The sequence below is a fragment of the Colobus angolensis genome, unplaced genomic scaffold (assembly GCF_000951035.1).
Source record: "Colobus angolensis palliatus isolate OR3802 unplaced genomic scaffold, Cang.pa_1.0 Scaffold58, whole genome shotgun sequence".
Classification (NCBI taxonomy): domain Eukaryota; kingdom Metazoa; phylum Chordata; class Mammalia; order Primates; family Cercopithecidae; genus Colobus; species Colobus angolensis.
The window spans coordinates 9,587,064-9,600,562 of NW_012119376.1; the positions used below are offsets into that span (position 1 = coordinate 9,587,064).

Consider the following 13,499-nt stretch of genomic DNA (forward strand, 5'->3'; position numbering starts at 1 on the left):
TCTTACTTATAACAAAAATTCTATCCAACATGCCTGAGGTTAATTTGCAACCAGGATATTTACCCAAAGTGAATATCTGGGAGAATAGAGAAAGAGATCTATTTTTTCCCCTACCTTAAGTATTATCGTTAGTTCAAGAATGAGGTTAAAGTGGGAGTCATGAGCATATAAAACCTCTAAAATGATTAAAATGTGATTCCAAATTAATATATTTTAAGCATTTATAGTTTTTTCCTCCTTGGGCTGTTTTTTTGTGTGTGTGAGTGATGTCTATAATTTCCCTTGCCCCCAACTCTGCAGTATTTTTGTTTGATAATAATTATTTTGACTCATTACTCTCATCCTCCCCAATCCTACCCCAGTCCCCAGAGGCCACCTGGCCACACATGCTGTTCTCTTCCAATCACTCTCTACCTATTATTTCTTTTTGCTTTTTTTCCACTAAGCAACATCTAAACTTACCTTCTTGATTTACCTGTTTATTATTTTCTCTCATGTCTCCCTTCACTTTAATGCAGTCTGCCAAAGCTCTGAGTCTTTTTGTGCATTTATGCTATCCCTGCTCTACCTTTACTACTGAGATAAGCAATTGCCCTTTAGAAGGAGTTAAATAATTAATTGAGTAAATGAATGAGCGAATTTCTCAAGAGAAGTCTCCTTACTCATCTTTGTATTTTGGCACTGAGCACAGTAACTGATGTATGGTAAAGCACCCAATAAATGCTTGTAACCTAGTAGCACCATATTAGGAAATAATCTTCAGGGTAATTTTGGATAAGGATAAACACATATGTTGAACCAAAGAAGTAATAAAATGCTAGTTTGAAAATGCTATTTTGAAACTTTTTCAAAATCCCTCTCTACAAAAAAAAAAATGGATTTTGCTTTTTTTCTTAGGGAAGAATTAAAAGAGAGAAATATGAAATTCACATGATCAATTTTGCAATATAAACAATAAAAATAATACCCTAATTTTGTTTTATTAAAAAAATTGCATTGATGGCTTTTCTTGAGGGTCATTCTTCTAGCTCTTCAAAAATAATAACAACGTATATTTATTGAGCACAAACTACGTGCAAGATACCAGTGGGCACTTTACATATAGAATTATCTCATTTAATCCTAAAAACTCTTTAAAATAGATGTCATTAACCTCAATGTATAACTGAGAAAAGTAATGTGGCCAAGGTCAGAGAAATTAGGTGGGCTTGGATTTTAACTCAGGTTCCCTTGTGCAACAGGTTATTCACCCCCACACAAAGCTCAGGACTCAAAGAGTCAGATTCTCCGAATTCTGTACATTCCACCCAATGTGATTTCTGTAGTTTTCCTTAAAAGGTATTCTGTTTCATCTCCCTACATCCAAGTAAATGAATGGTTAAACTGTGTACAAGAAACCAAAGGAAAAATTCCAAAGAAGTAGCACACAACAGTATTTAATGGGAAACACTGTTTCTTCCTCTTTTATCCACTGTTTAAAAATCAGTGCAGGTTGGCATGGTGACTCATGCCTGTGATCTCAGCACTTTGAGAGGCTGAGGCATGTGGATCACTTGAGGTCAGGAGTTTGAGACCAGCCTGGCCAACAGGGCCAAACCCCATCTCTACTAAAAATACAAAAATTAGCTGGGCATGTGCCAATAGTCCCATCTACTCAGGAGGCTGAGGCATGAGAATTTCTTGAACCTGGGAGGCAGAGCTTGCAGTGAGCTGAAACCGCACCACTGCACTTCAGCCTGGGCAACAGGATGAGACTCTGTCTCCAAAAAGTAAATAAATAATTTTAAAAAAGAAAATCAGTGCATTCAAGGACTGGACCCTCTCCCCTAGCTTTGAAACGTCTTTCTGACCAATCCCACCTCTTTGCATAATTCCAGCTATTACCTATGTGCCATCAGTGGTCACCCCCCCAAACCCTGATTCCAACTTTATAAGCCCTAAAGACATGCCCCAAATGAAACTTGGCATCCTCACTCATAAACTGCCATACCCCTATTTTTCACACTTCGGCCCATGGCATTGCTATACAATCAGTCACTGAAGTTAAAAACTTTAGTAGTTCTTGACTACTTCTCGTCCTTGTAACATCCAATCAGTCACCAAACCTAACCCATTCCACTTCCCAAATGTCCCATTTATTCACTTAAAAATACAACAGATATTTACGGAGCATGCACTGTATGTCCAAAATGTCACCCTGGTTGCTCTATCTGCCCTTTGCTGGATCCCCACCGTCCCTGCCCAAATCAAGGCCTTGCCCACCACTTCCTCCAATTGGTAAAATATCATCCTAGCTTGTGCGCAAGTTTCCAGTTTCCTGACCCACCCCATGCATATTTTCCACTATCAAAAGGATCATGTTCCTAAAATACAAGTCTAATATTATAACTATTGGCTTTAAAGCATCCTGTCTCCCTTGGAGCCCATAAGATTATGTCTTAGAACAACACTCAAAGTCCATTACATTTTGGTTCCACCTTCCTTTCCTGGCTGTCTGCCTCCACCCACCTATGTTCAAGCTTCTCTAAAAGGTCACTAATCTTCAAACACACCACACACCCACCTGCTTATTATTTTTTTTAATGTGGTCATCTCTGGTAGCAATTTCTTCTCATCTTCTTTTTGCCTCAGAATTTAAGGTAACTTCAAATATTAGCTTCACTGTAAAGCCTTCTAGGATGCTCCAAGGAAGACTGGGTCACTCTTTTCAGTATGCTTTCAGAATGAATTGGATATCACTATATCATTTATTACTGAGGGACTGAATATACAAACTGACATGAACTAATCCACATATAAAAAAAGAACTTTGACCATCAACCTCCAGAATCTTGCCCAGAAAGCCAATCTGCTAACTACAATAAATAGTCCAGGAAGCCAGCCTGCTATAAGTCAGGCTGATATCTGTAGAAACAATCTGGGAAGCTAAGCAAAAACTTTTGTAACAATCAGCTCAAAATGGCCAGGACTTGATTCGTAACTGACAGCTTCCCCAATATCTCTCCCCACTCCAAACTTAGGACAAACCAGAGAAAGTCAAATATGCACCCCCAAGCAATCACAGAGGATGCTCTGCTTCTGGTTAGCCTACCTCCAACTTCCCCATGACAACAACCTCCAGTCAGGGCATGACTGAAGCCTTCACTTAATTTCTCACTATGAAGCTCCCCACTCCTCTGCATGCATTTGATTCTCTTCCAAAACACAAGTGACAGTGGCTGACTCCCCTTGCTATAGCAAATGCTGAATAAATAATCCTTGCTTTTCTTCTTTGGTTGGTTTTGGTTTATTTCCACTTTCTTTAACCAGGACCTGCCACATAAAATTGGTTAAGAATGACGTGTTTTTGTTACTGTTACAGTGGCTTTTGTTGGATGGCTATTTATTGCTACCACAGGATGCTTTTCCCAACAATCCAACTTTGTCATTATAAATTTGTTACTAATATTCCCTTATTATCTGGGTAAAATCTGTAGGATAGTTAGTGATGTCCCCTCTATAATTCTTGACTGATAACTTTTTGCCTTCCCTGTTTTTCCTTTGTCAGTTTAGCTAGATATTTACCAATATGATTAATGTTATCAAAAACCCAGCTTTGGGTTTCATAAATTTTCTCAATTTGTCTTGGGTTTTTTATTTCTGTTGTCATTTTTATTCTCTTCCTTCTGCTTACTTTGGTTTAACTTTTCTTCTCTTTTCCAGCCTCTTATGGTGGGAATTTAGACTCTAATAAACTTAGATAATTGATTGTTGATATTACTTCTTTTCTAATGTAAGTATTTAGTTAGGTGGTTTTGAGGCTTGCTTTTAGGTTGTGCTTGGGCGGGTAGAGAAACCTTTCCTCTAGGAATGCATTAGCCCACTACTGCAGAGTAGCCCTTCTGGATGGAGTCTTTACTGCATTCTCCAAGTAAAGAGGCTCAGTGAGGTCTCTCCATGCTATCTCTTGGTAATGCAAATGATTCTGCAGTTTGTGAATTGAGGAAATATGCTCCTCTCATAACTCCACAGTTATTCTTTGCCCAGCCTTGTAGCATTTCACACTGTGCATTGTCTTGATATTTTTCAAAGACTCATGGGACCCGCTGTGTGTATTTCTCAAGCCCTTTTTCTGTGTAGCTCCCTACTCTGCAGATCTCTGCCTCACCATTTACAGACACCAGACTTCCTAAACTTCAAGTTCTGCCCCCTCAATTGTCTAAGACAACTTTTCTTTGCTTGGACTCTCCCTCTCTGCTCTGCAGTGTAGAATGTGCCTCCAGGCAGAAATCCTAGGCAATTGCAGGACTCAGCTCTGCTGCCTATTGTCCAATGTCTGAGAAGAAGTCTTCTTCATGTAATGTTAGTGTTGATCGACACATGAGGGTAAATTCAGGCCCTTTAACTCCATGGCTGCAAGCCCTGCACTCACTCTTGAACCCCTGCTCTTCATCTCCCATGCTGCTTCCAGAAGGATCATTCGAAAAATGCAAATTTTAGTGTGTCACTTCCCTGCTGAAAGTTTCCAATAATCCCACAGAGTGACAATGTTCATAGCCTTCAGGATAAATTTTCAATAGTAGCACGACATGCCTGATATTTATACTTCACACTCTGTCTTTCTTTCTAGCCCTCGTTTTTAACAGGGACCCTCCTCCCAAGTTCCACCATTACCATAAACTTCAACTACATTTATAGTTCCTCAAATTCTCATACTTCTTTTTGCATTTGGGCCTTTGTACTTATTTGCTTCTCCATTAATTTACAATACCCTATACCTACTCTTAAACTAAAAATTTGGACTTATTTCAAGTATCAGTGCTACCAGGAAGGTATATCTGACCCCTGAATGCTACATTGAAAGTCCCTCCTATGTGTTTCCACAGAAGCCTGTGTGATATTGAACCAAAATACCTTTCACTCTGTACCATAATTGTCTATTTTCTCTTCGACTTCCTCACAAGATTGCAACTTTCTTGAAGGAAATGCGATTATCTCACTTATTTTCCTAGACCTGGTACCCACAGGTCTAGAAAATGCCGTGATGATCTAAATTTTGTATTGCCCAACCCAACAAAAAAAATTGTATGTTGAAACCTAATTCCCAAGGCGATAGTTTTAAGAGGTGGGGACTTTGGGAGGTGATTTGGTCATGGGGCTACCACCTTTATAAAAGAGGACAAAGACGTTTGTTTGTCCTTTACTGTGTTAGGGTGCAGCAAGAAGATACCATCTATAAAGTGGAGGATGAACCCTCTCCCGACACCTAATCTGCTGCTGCCTTGATCTTAGACTTCCTGCGCTCCAGAACTGTGAGCAATAAATTTCTGTTGTTTGTAAATTACCTAGCCTGAGGTACCTTGTTAGAGCAGCCTGAACAAACTCTGACACATGCCTCACAAGTATCAAGTACTCAATAAATATCTGTCAAATAAGTGAAAATGTGAATGATTTTATCAATTAAAATAGGCATCTGGTTTTCAGGAGGCAGCCTAGTCTGATATTATAGAAGAAAAAGCTGCACTAGAGTAGCAGTCAGCAAACATGTTCTCCAAAGGTTCAGACAGTAAGTATTACAGGCATCGCAGGCTACAGATGGTCTCTGTCCCATTTTTTTTAACGATTCTTTGAAAATGTAAAATAGTTTTTACTTCACCAACTTGCTGTTCTAGACTTATACAGATCTGGGTATGAATGTTGACTTTTAATCATATTAGCCATGCAAAAATGGCCACTTACAAAACCTGCCATGTGGGAATGATAATAATATTTATCCTCCCACTGTTGTTGTAAGGAATGAATAAAATTATGTATATTAAGGGCAAAACATAGTGCTTGATATAGTGATAATATCTAATGTTTTTCGAACACTTACGACGTGTCAAACACTGTCCCAAGCTTTTTATATTATTTTTCACTGCGAAGCTATTTTTTATTTTATTTTATTTTATTTTTATTATTGTTATTTGTCTCTTTTTTATTTGTATATAATCATGGTGTATAAATGAAATTTTGCTACACTGATATATTGCATTGTCCAAGCCTTTTATATTATTAAATCATAGTCACCAATACAACCGTGTGATAAAGGCACAGTCATTATCCCATCTTAAAAATGACAAGCAAAAGGCAGACATTTTAAAACTTCTACAATGACAATTAATAAATTGTAAAAGAGGCATACAAACCTAATTACTCTTATCTTCTAATCTTTTTGTAATTAATCGTTTATAAAGGAAAAGTTGTTTTGGGAAAAACTTTAACCTTTCTTTTTTGTGATTATACATGACAGTACTTTCAGCTCCTATCAAATTCCTTCAAAGGTCCCTCCTAGTTCTTTAACGACAGGGAGATGTAGCATTGTTTAGTAGAATGGCCACTGACTGTGTATGATTTTGCATACCTAGGTTCTAGCCAGCCATGCTGTAATTTTGAAAAAATTACTTTACTTGTATAAACTTCAATTTTCAGAAATCAGTATGTGTGTGATACATTTGGCTTTTATTGATAAACATGAGTGGAATATATCTTAATAGAAAATAACATGGATGTACCATTAGAAGCATTCTATTTAGAAGCATTAAATAGAAAGCTATTTAATCTACACTTACGGCTTTAATGCTAATCATGATCATTTTCATCCATTTCAATGAGAGTTTTTGTATTTAACAAATTAGAATATTTTGGTGAATTCTGGGGTAAACTCAGGACATCCTCAATTCTGAATTCAGTCCTGCATTACTCACAGTGGATCTCAGAATAAAGTTTATCAGATTCATAAGTAAGTGAGCATTTTCACAGACATAGGGTTTACCAAAGTTTTCCCAGATTTGGAAATATAACCAGAAATTGCCAGTTGGTTTCAGATAATATATCTTAAAAATTTCAGCAATTTTGTGTTATTAAATCAATCAATACATCTTGAAATAAGTTCCATGTTCAGGCAGATGACTCGGGCACTTCATTAGGTTTGCACCACAAAAATATAAACAAAAACTTATTTATCCTCATAAAAGAATCTGTAAAATTCTAAAATAGGCTTCATTTGTACCAAAGGCCACTAAAATTTTTTGAGGTCTATAATTTCCTCAAAGCTCAGGGAGATTCACTAATAGTTAATATGTGTGATACTCAATTAGCTTTTACATGTAATATGTAATGAATAATATATTTGTATAATATTATATATATTAATACATACTTCTAATTTGAGACTGAATGTAGGCAATTTCTAGAACAAAGAATTAATATTTTTGTGGTGGTAATTGTCTTCTAGCTGCAAGTTAATTGTGTCTGATTATCTTATCACACCACTTAGAAAATATAGTTTGAGCCACTGAATTTCCTACAAATTGGGTCACTCAGTCTTTAAATTTTAAAAGTCCTTCCTGCTTAGAAGCAGTCTGATAAATTTAATAAGCATGCATGCATGACCTCATCAGGACTAAACTCTATGCTGTAATCATTAAAATCATTTGCATATCAGAAATTCCTAGCATTGATCCCTGTCTCCATCCCATTGTAAAAAGGGGTTGACTGGTAAAATTCACTGAATAAACTCCACTGACAGGTAAACAAATGAGAGCAGAACATAAAATTTTTATTTAAAGCCCACTTTCCCATAATAAAATGGATACATGTTCATTGTAGAAATTTTAAGATGTAAAGTATAAACATAATAAAAGTAGCCTGAATAACCTATATGCTTATTATAATATGAAAGTTTTGATGTATATTTATCTAGTGTCATATATTTCCACTCCAGCCTTCTTTTTGAAAATGTTGAAATAATCTTTTTTTTTTAAAAAAAAAATCTTTCCATTGCAGATGCCATCCCTGACTACAGCAAGTGACCTCAGCATTTCCACGTTTAGGCCAAGCTTTGCAGTTAGCTTCCAGAAACATAGTTAAGTCTTAAGAGTTTATGCGTACTTGCTAGTTCGTTTTTTTTTTGTTTTTTTTTTAATGAATTTTTCTGCAGTTCCCACCTGTAGGGACAGATGCTCCTGCAGTCTATCTCTGCGGTCCTTTCCCTTGATAACATTCTGTGAACTTGTTCTTTTGTATGGGATGTGCTCCAATTCCTCACATTTTTCACATATTTAAAATACCATATACTAACCAGGGTCACAGTCTATTTTCACAATTGAGATATTTATATCATTCTTATGTTGGCATTTTTTAAATGTTAAATTCTTAGTTGCAGTTCAACTTGTATTTTTATTTCTTGTCATCACCCTGCCCACTTTCTAGTAGAGGTGTTAATGAGCAGGGAAACAGCGGGAAGACAGATGGAAGGAGACGCAAAGAACATAGATAGCATGCACAATGCATCACAGAGCAAAATATAATTTGATTTTTATTCTAAACTATCATAATTTGTATTTGCAACATGGGAACTTTATTCTCTTTTAGACTGACTGGCTTTCTAATAGATTTGGCTCACTGCAAGTACTATTTACATATTGATTAGGCAACCTTTCATCATTGTTATTATAATTATAGCACTCAAAAAATGTCACTGAGAAATAGAATAAGCATATGCCTTTTTCCACATGGGCAAAACCATTAAATAATCCTGAAATATATATATAGAATTTTATACTATACACAAAATACAGCAGTATAAGAAGTTCACCAAATAATGGTCATCCACTTTCTCGGTAGTGGTAAACCTCCACTCAGAGGTGGTAAATGTCCTCCCTGCCCCATCATCAGCCACTGCCCTCTCCTTGCCCCACAGTCAGACCCACTTCATTCTCACCTTTCACCCATGCTTTGGTGCAGTTCCCAGGTCCCTACCTTAAACACTGGAGATGAATTACCTCCAAACCATCAGTGTGGGGCTCTGCCTAATTTCACTCTTTTAGGTAGTCTTAGACTTTAGTCCTGATATCTAGATTTTTTTCTTATTCCCGAGCCTCAATTCCCACCTTGCTTCCCATGCCAGACACCTACATTGCTATCTTCTTTCTGTGTATGACTGAGTCCCTGTCTTGGAAATCTGCCTACTGCCTTCTCTTCCCCAGGACCTTCCTTCCCTTAAAACCCGCCTTGGTGGCTAAGACGCTATTTCATGCTTGCCCACTTTCCTAAAGCTAATTGCTTGCTGTATTAGTCTGTTCTCACACTGCTAATAAAGACATACCCAAGACTGGGTAATTTATAAAGAAAAGAGGTTTAACTGACTCACAGTTGCACATGGCTGGGGAGGCCTCACAGTCATGGTGGAAGGGCGAGCGACGTGTTACATGGCAGCAGGCAAGAGACAGCGTGCGCAGGGGAACTTCCCCTTATAAAACCATCAGGTCTTGTGAGACTTATTCACTATCATGAGAACAACACAGGAAAGACCCATTCCCATTATTCAATTACCTCCCACCAGGTCCCTCGCACAACACGTGAGAACTGTGGGAGCTACAATTCAAGATGAGATTTGGGTGGGGATACAGCCAAACCCTATTATTTGCCAAGAAAAAATATGATATGCCTCTGAAATTCTACACCACAGACCTAATTTCTCTAGTTATCCTATTCAGGATCCTGCCAAATATTAGAAAATAGCTTTTCCCTGGTATAAAGAGGTATTCTCCTGACCAGTGTCCTTTCTGGCCCTGCAACCAGTTCCCAGTGGCTATTGGAGTTCTCGCATATGCTGCTAAGATGCAGGGGAAGAACTGGGGAAGACATATTTGGGATTCCTGATACACCACTCAGATGCATATTAACAGGGACACAATGGTATTAAATATCGTTACATAGCATTGACATAGCACCATTCCTCCTATTCTGAATCATAAATACATAAGTATGGAATTTGTAATAAGGCTCAAGAACCTAATCAACTTTTTTTTTTGTTTTTTTTTTTTTTGAGATGGAGTCTCACTCTGTCGCCCAGCAGCTCACAGCTCACTGCAAGCTCCACCTCCCGGGTTTACACCATTCTCCTGCCTCAGCCTCCAGAGTAGCTGGGACTACAGGCGCCCGCCACCTTGCCAGGCTAGTTTTTTGTATTTTTTTAGTAGAGACGTGTTAGCCAGGCTGGTCTCGATCTCCTGACCTAGTGATTCGCCCGTCTTGGCCTCCCAAAGTGCTGGGATTACAGGCTTGAGCCACCGCGCCCGGCCCCTAACCAACATTTAAGGTATTGTGTTAATGAAGTATCACTTTGAGTTCCAAATAACCAATTCAAAACTAACTTTAAGACACTTTCCAATTCTGCTTCATAGGGAGCCAAAATTATTTTAGAAGTGATAGCCGCGTGTATGTATTCTTGAATAAAAAAGTAATTAAACATTACAAAGGAAAGCAGTAGTCCCAATGTAGGCAGATATGAAATGGCTAATTTGATTTTGCCTTTTTAAATTAAAGCAAATTGTCTTATAGACCGTGTTAGTCTCAATTGTCCCATTAGGGCACCAAACCGAATCATCAGCAAAGGTCTCTAAGTAGTGAGAATAAGGAAGAAAATTCTGGTTTACCTTTCAGTCATCAAGATGGCATATCTCCACTAACAGTCATGGATGGTACTCAGTAATATTTATTATCTCTATTTCACAAATGAAGAAAACAGAATAAACTAGAAATATCTGAACCAGGAACAAAACAAACACAAAGTCAGTGCAGTATTTTATACGTCAGTAGAGAGTAAAGCATTAAAAGAAACAATTCAATCAAATTTGAAATGTAAAAATCAAATTATGATAGTACTAAAAGAAACCTTAAGAGGATTCTCAATAACTCTAGGAGTGGGAAGACTTTCTAAGAATGATGCATACCCAGAAACTATAAGAGAAAAAATCTGATAAATGTGACCACAGAAAAATATTTTTTAAAATTACTGCATGGAAAAAGAAAAAACCACTAAAAAGTCAAAAAACAAATGGAAAAAACACACTGGAAAAAATACGTGCCACTCACATTCTAGATGAAGAGCTAATTTCTTTTAAAAAGAAATAGATTTAGTGGTACAAGGGCAGTTTTCTTGTATAGATGTATTGCATAGGGGTGATATCTAGGGTTTTAGCATATCCATCACCCAAATAGCATACATTGTACTCAGTAGACAGTATTTTATCCCCACCTTTCAGAGTCTCCAATGTCTATTATTCCACTCTGTCTGTCCATGTATAGCCATTCCTTAGAAGAGCTAATTTCTTTAATCCTGAAGAATTCCCAGTAATCAGTAAGGAAAATAAAAACTCACCAACTCAATATAAAGGTGGGTAAAGACGAAGTACAAATAGTTCATAGTAAAGCAAATGCAGATGATTTTAAGCACATAAAAGGAGGCCCAACCTCATATATAAGGGTAATAAAAATTAAAACTACAACTGCAGGCCATTTTGTGCCTACAGAATTGGCAAATATCAAAAAGTGGGTAATCTATTGTATTGCCAAGGGTTTGAAGAAACAGGCATTCATACTGTAGTGCGAGCAAAATGGTAAGCCCTTTTGGGGAGAAACTTGTCAGTAGCTGTCAATGTTACAAATGAACAAGAATTTTACTCCTGTGTGAGAAATGATGAATGTGCAGAGATAGTCACTGCAGCTTTGTCCATAGTAACAAGAGACCGGAAACAACTTAATGTCGTCTGTCTATAGATGACTGCTTAAATAAATATAATGCAGTACTAGGCAGACATTTAAAAAAAATAAAACAGGTCTGTATATGCTATTGTATAAGTCCTTGAAGATATACTGTCCATTTTAAAAAAGCCAAGAATAAAACAATGCATATAGTATTTTATCTGTGGGAAAGAAAAAATATGTGTATCTATATGTACAGCAGAGGCTGTACATGGAAGGCTACATGAGAAATAAGTAAATCTGATTGCATTCAAAGAATCAGAAAAAAAGAAAGGGAGGGAACATTATTTTTGAATCAGAAACTTTTATATCTTTTAAATTTTGTGCCATGTGTATATATTAACCATTCTAAAAATAGGATAAAATCTGTTCAGCTATTATTGAGCAGAGGTACCCAAATTACACAGGACACACAATTTGTTGCTATTATGCTGTGGCTCAGAATAAATGGAAAATGGAGTAACATCTTTGATAAGTTTTTGCCAACAAGCCCTTTTCCTACTTGATTGTGATAATTTCTGAATGCTGGGATTTTATTACAGATGAGACTGCTGTTTGCAGAATGAGATATTATCCAATATTCTGTCTCAGCCCGTGTCTACACCTTGTGAAGTTCACCTATGTGTATTGTGGTAGTTTTTAAAATGTCCATAAATACTTTGATACCATTTCTTCAAGAGGTTCAGCTTAAATCCTCTCACTCTGAGTGTGGGCTGGACTTAATAACTTGTTTCTAATGAATAAAATATAGTAGAAATGACAGTATGTCACTTCCAAGACTAGGTCATAAAAACATTGCAACTTCTGTCTTAGTGTCTCTCTTGGGTCTTTCACTCTGAGGGAAGCCAGTTTCATGCCATGAGGAAAGTTCCACGTGGAGAGGAACTGAAGCCTCCCACCAATAGCCCTATAAGTGAGCCATCTTGGAAGCGTAGCCTCCAGCCTCAGCTGAGCCTTCAAATGATAGTAGTCCCAGATGACATCTTGGCTGCAACTCCATAGGGCGCCCTGAGCCAGAACCAAACTAGCTAAGCCATTTTCAGATTCCTGACTCTCAGAAATTGTGTGAGATAATACATACTTGCTGTTCTAAGCTGTGAAGTTTTAGTTTAGTGTATAGTTTAGTCTTGTGTATAATTAATTATACAGTAATGGATAGCTAATATACACATCTCCTACCTTTTCTTTACCACCCACCCACTCCCCAGAGAACAGATGCCTCTTGAAGCTCACTACACAGGCACTGCTTGTTCTTCTATTTGGTCCATCTCCAGGGACAATGAGCTCAGGTAGCCTCTACAGCAATAAGTCGGGGAAGAAGAAGAGGTCAACAAAGGTGGTAGAATTGCTACAGGTGGAACAGGAAGAAAATGAGAGAAAAAGCATGTCAGTACACCCGTTACACATTTCTCAAATTACTAAATAACTCTAAATACTAAATAACCTGCTGACTTGAACATATCTAGTTGGTTTATTTCAGGATGCTTTTCACCATTTACTTCCCCACTTCCCCAATTTCATTTCATCTTCCTCTCAACCCAGGTGGTACACACTCTGGCTTTTAGATAAGAGCTGGAAATGTGGGAGGATTCAGTGCTTATATAACATTGCAGCATCAATGAAGAAACAAGACGCTAGCATAACTAGCTATTTTCTAAAACTGCATCCTTTTTATAAATGTGCAAATTCTGTTTCAGTAAATTCCATCATACACATCCTGGGGCCCACAGTCAACAGAGCACGTAACATTCAAACTTTACCTTATATGGCCTTCATTTTCTCCCTCTCTCTCTGTCTCTCTCCTGAATTCACTCACTACCCCCACAATTCCCTATGATTTGGTAATATTACTTCTGAAACTTCTTTTTCTCTCACTGGAATTACATTGTTAAAGATTAAGAAAGTCTTTGGCAAAAAAAGGGAAAAAAATA

At 37.4% G+C, this 13,499-nt stretch overlaps 1 long non-coding RNA gene across 1 annotated transcript in view; it reads right to left on the reverse strand.

Annotated features, from left to right (window-relative positions):
* Positions 1-11,704: 11,704 nt before the first annotated feature.
* The window catches only part of LOC105526182, a 49,555-nt gene continuing 47,760 nt past the window's right edge, over positions 11,705-13,499 (reverse strand). Inside the window, exon 3 of the long non-coding RNA XR_001004040.1 lies at positions 11,705-12,916. This is a non-coding gene — a long non-coding RNA (uncharacterized LOC105526182). The remainder of the gene's footprint in view (positions 12,917-13,499) is intronic.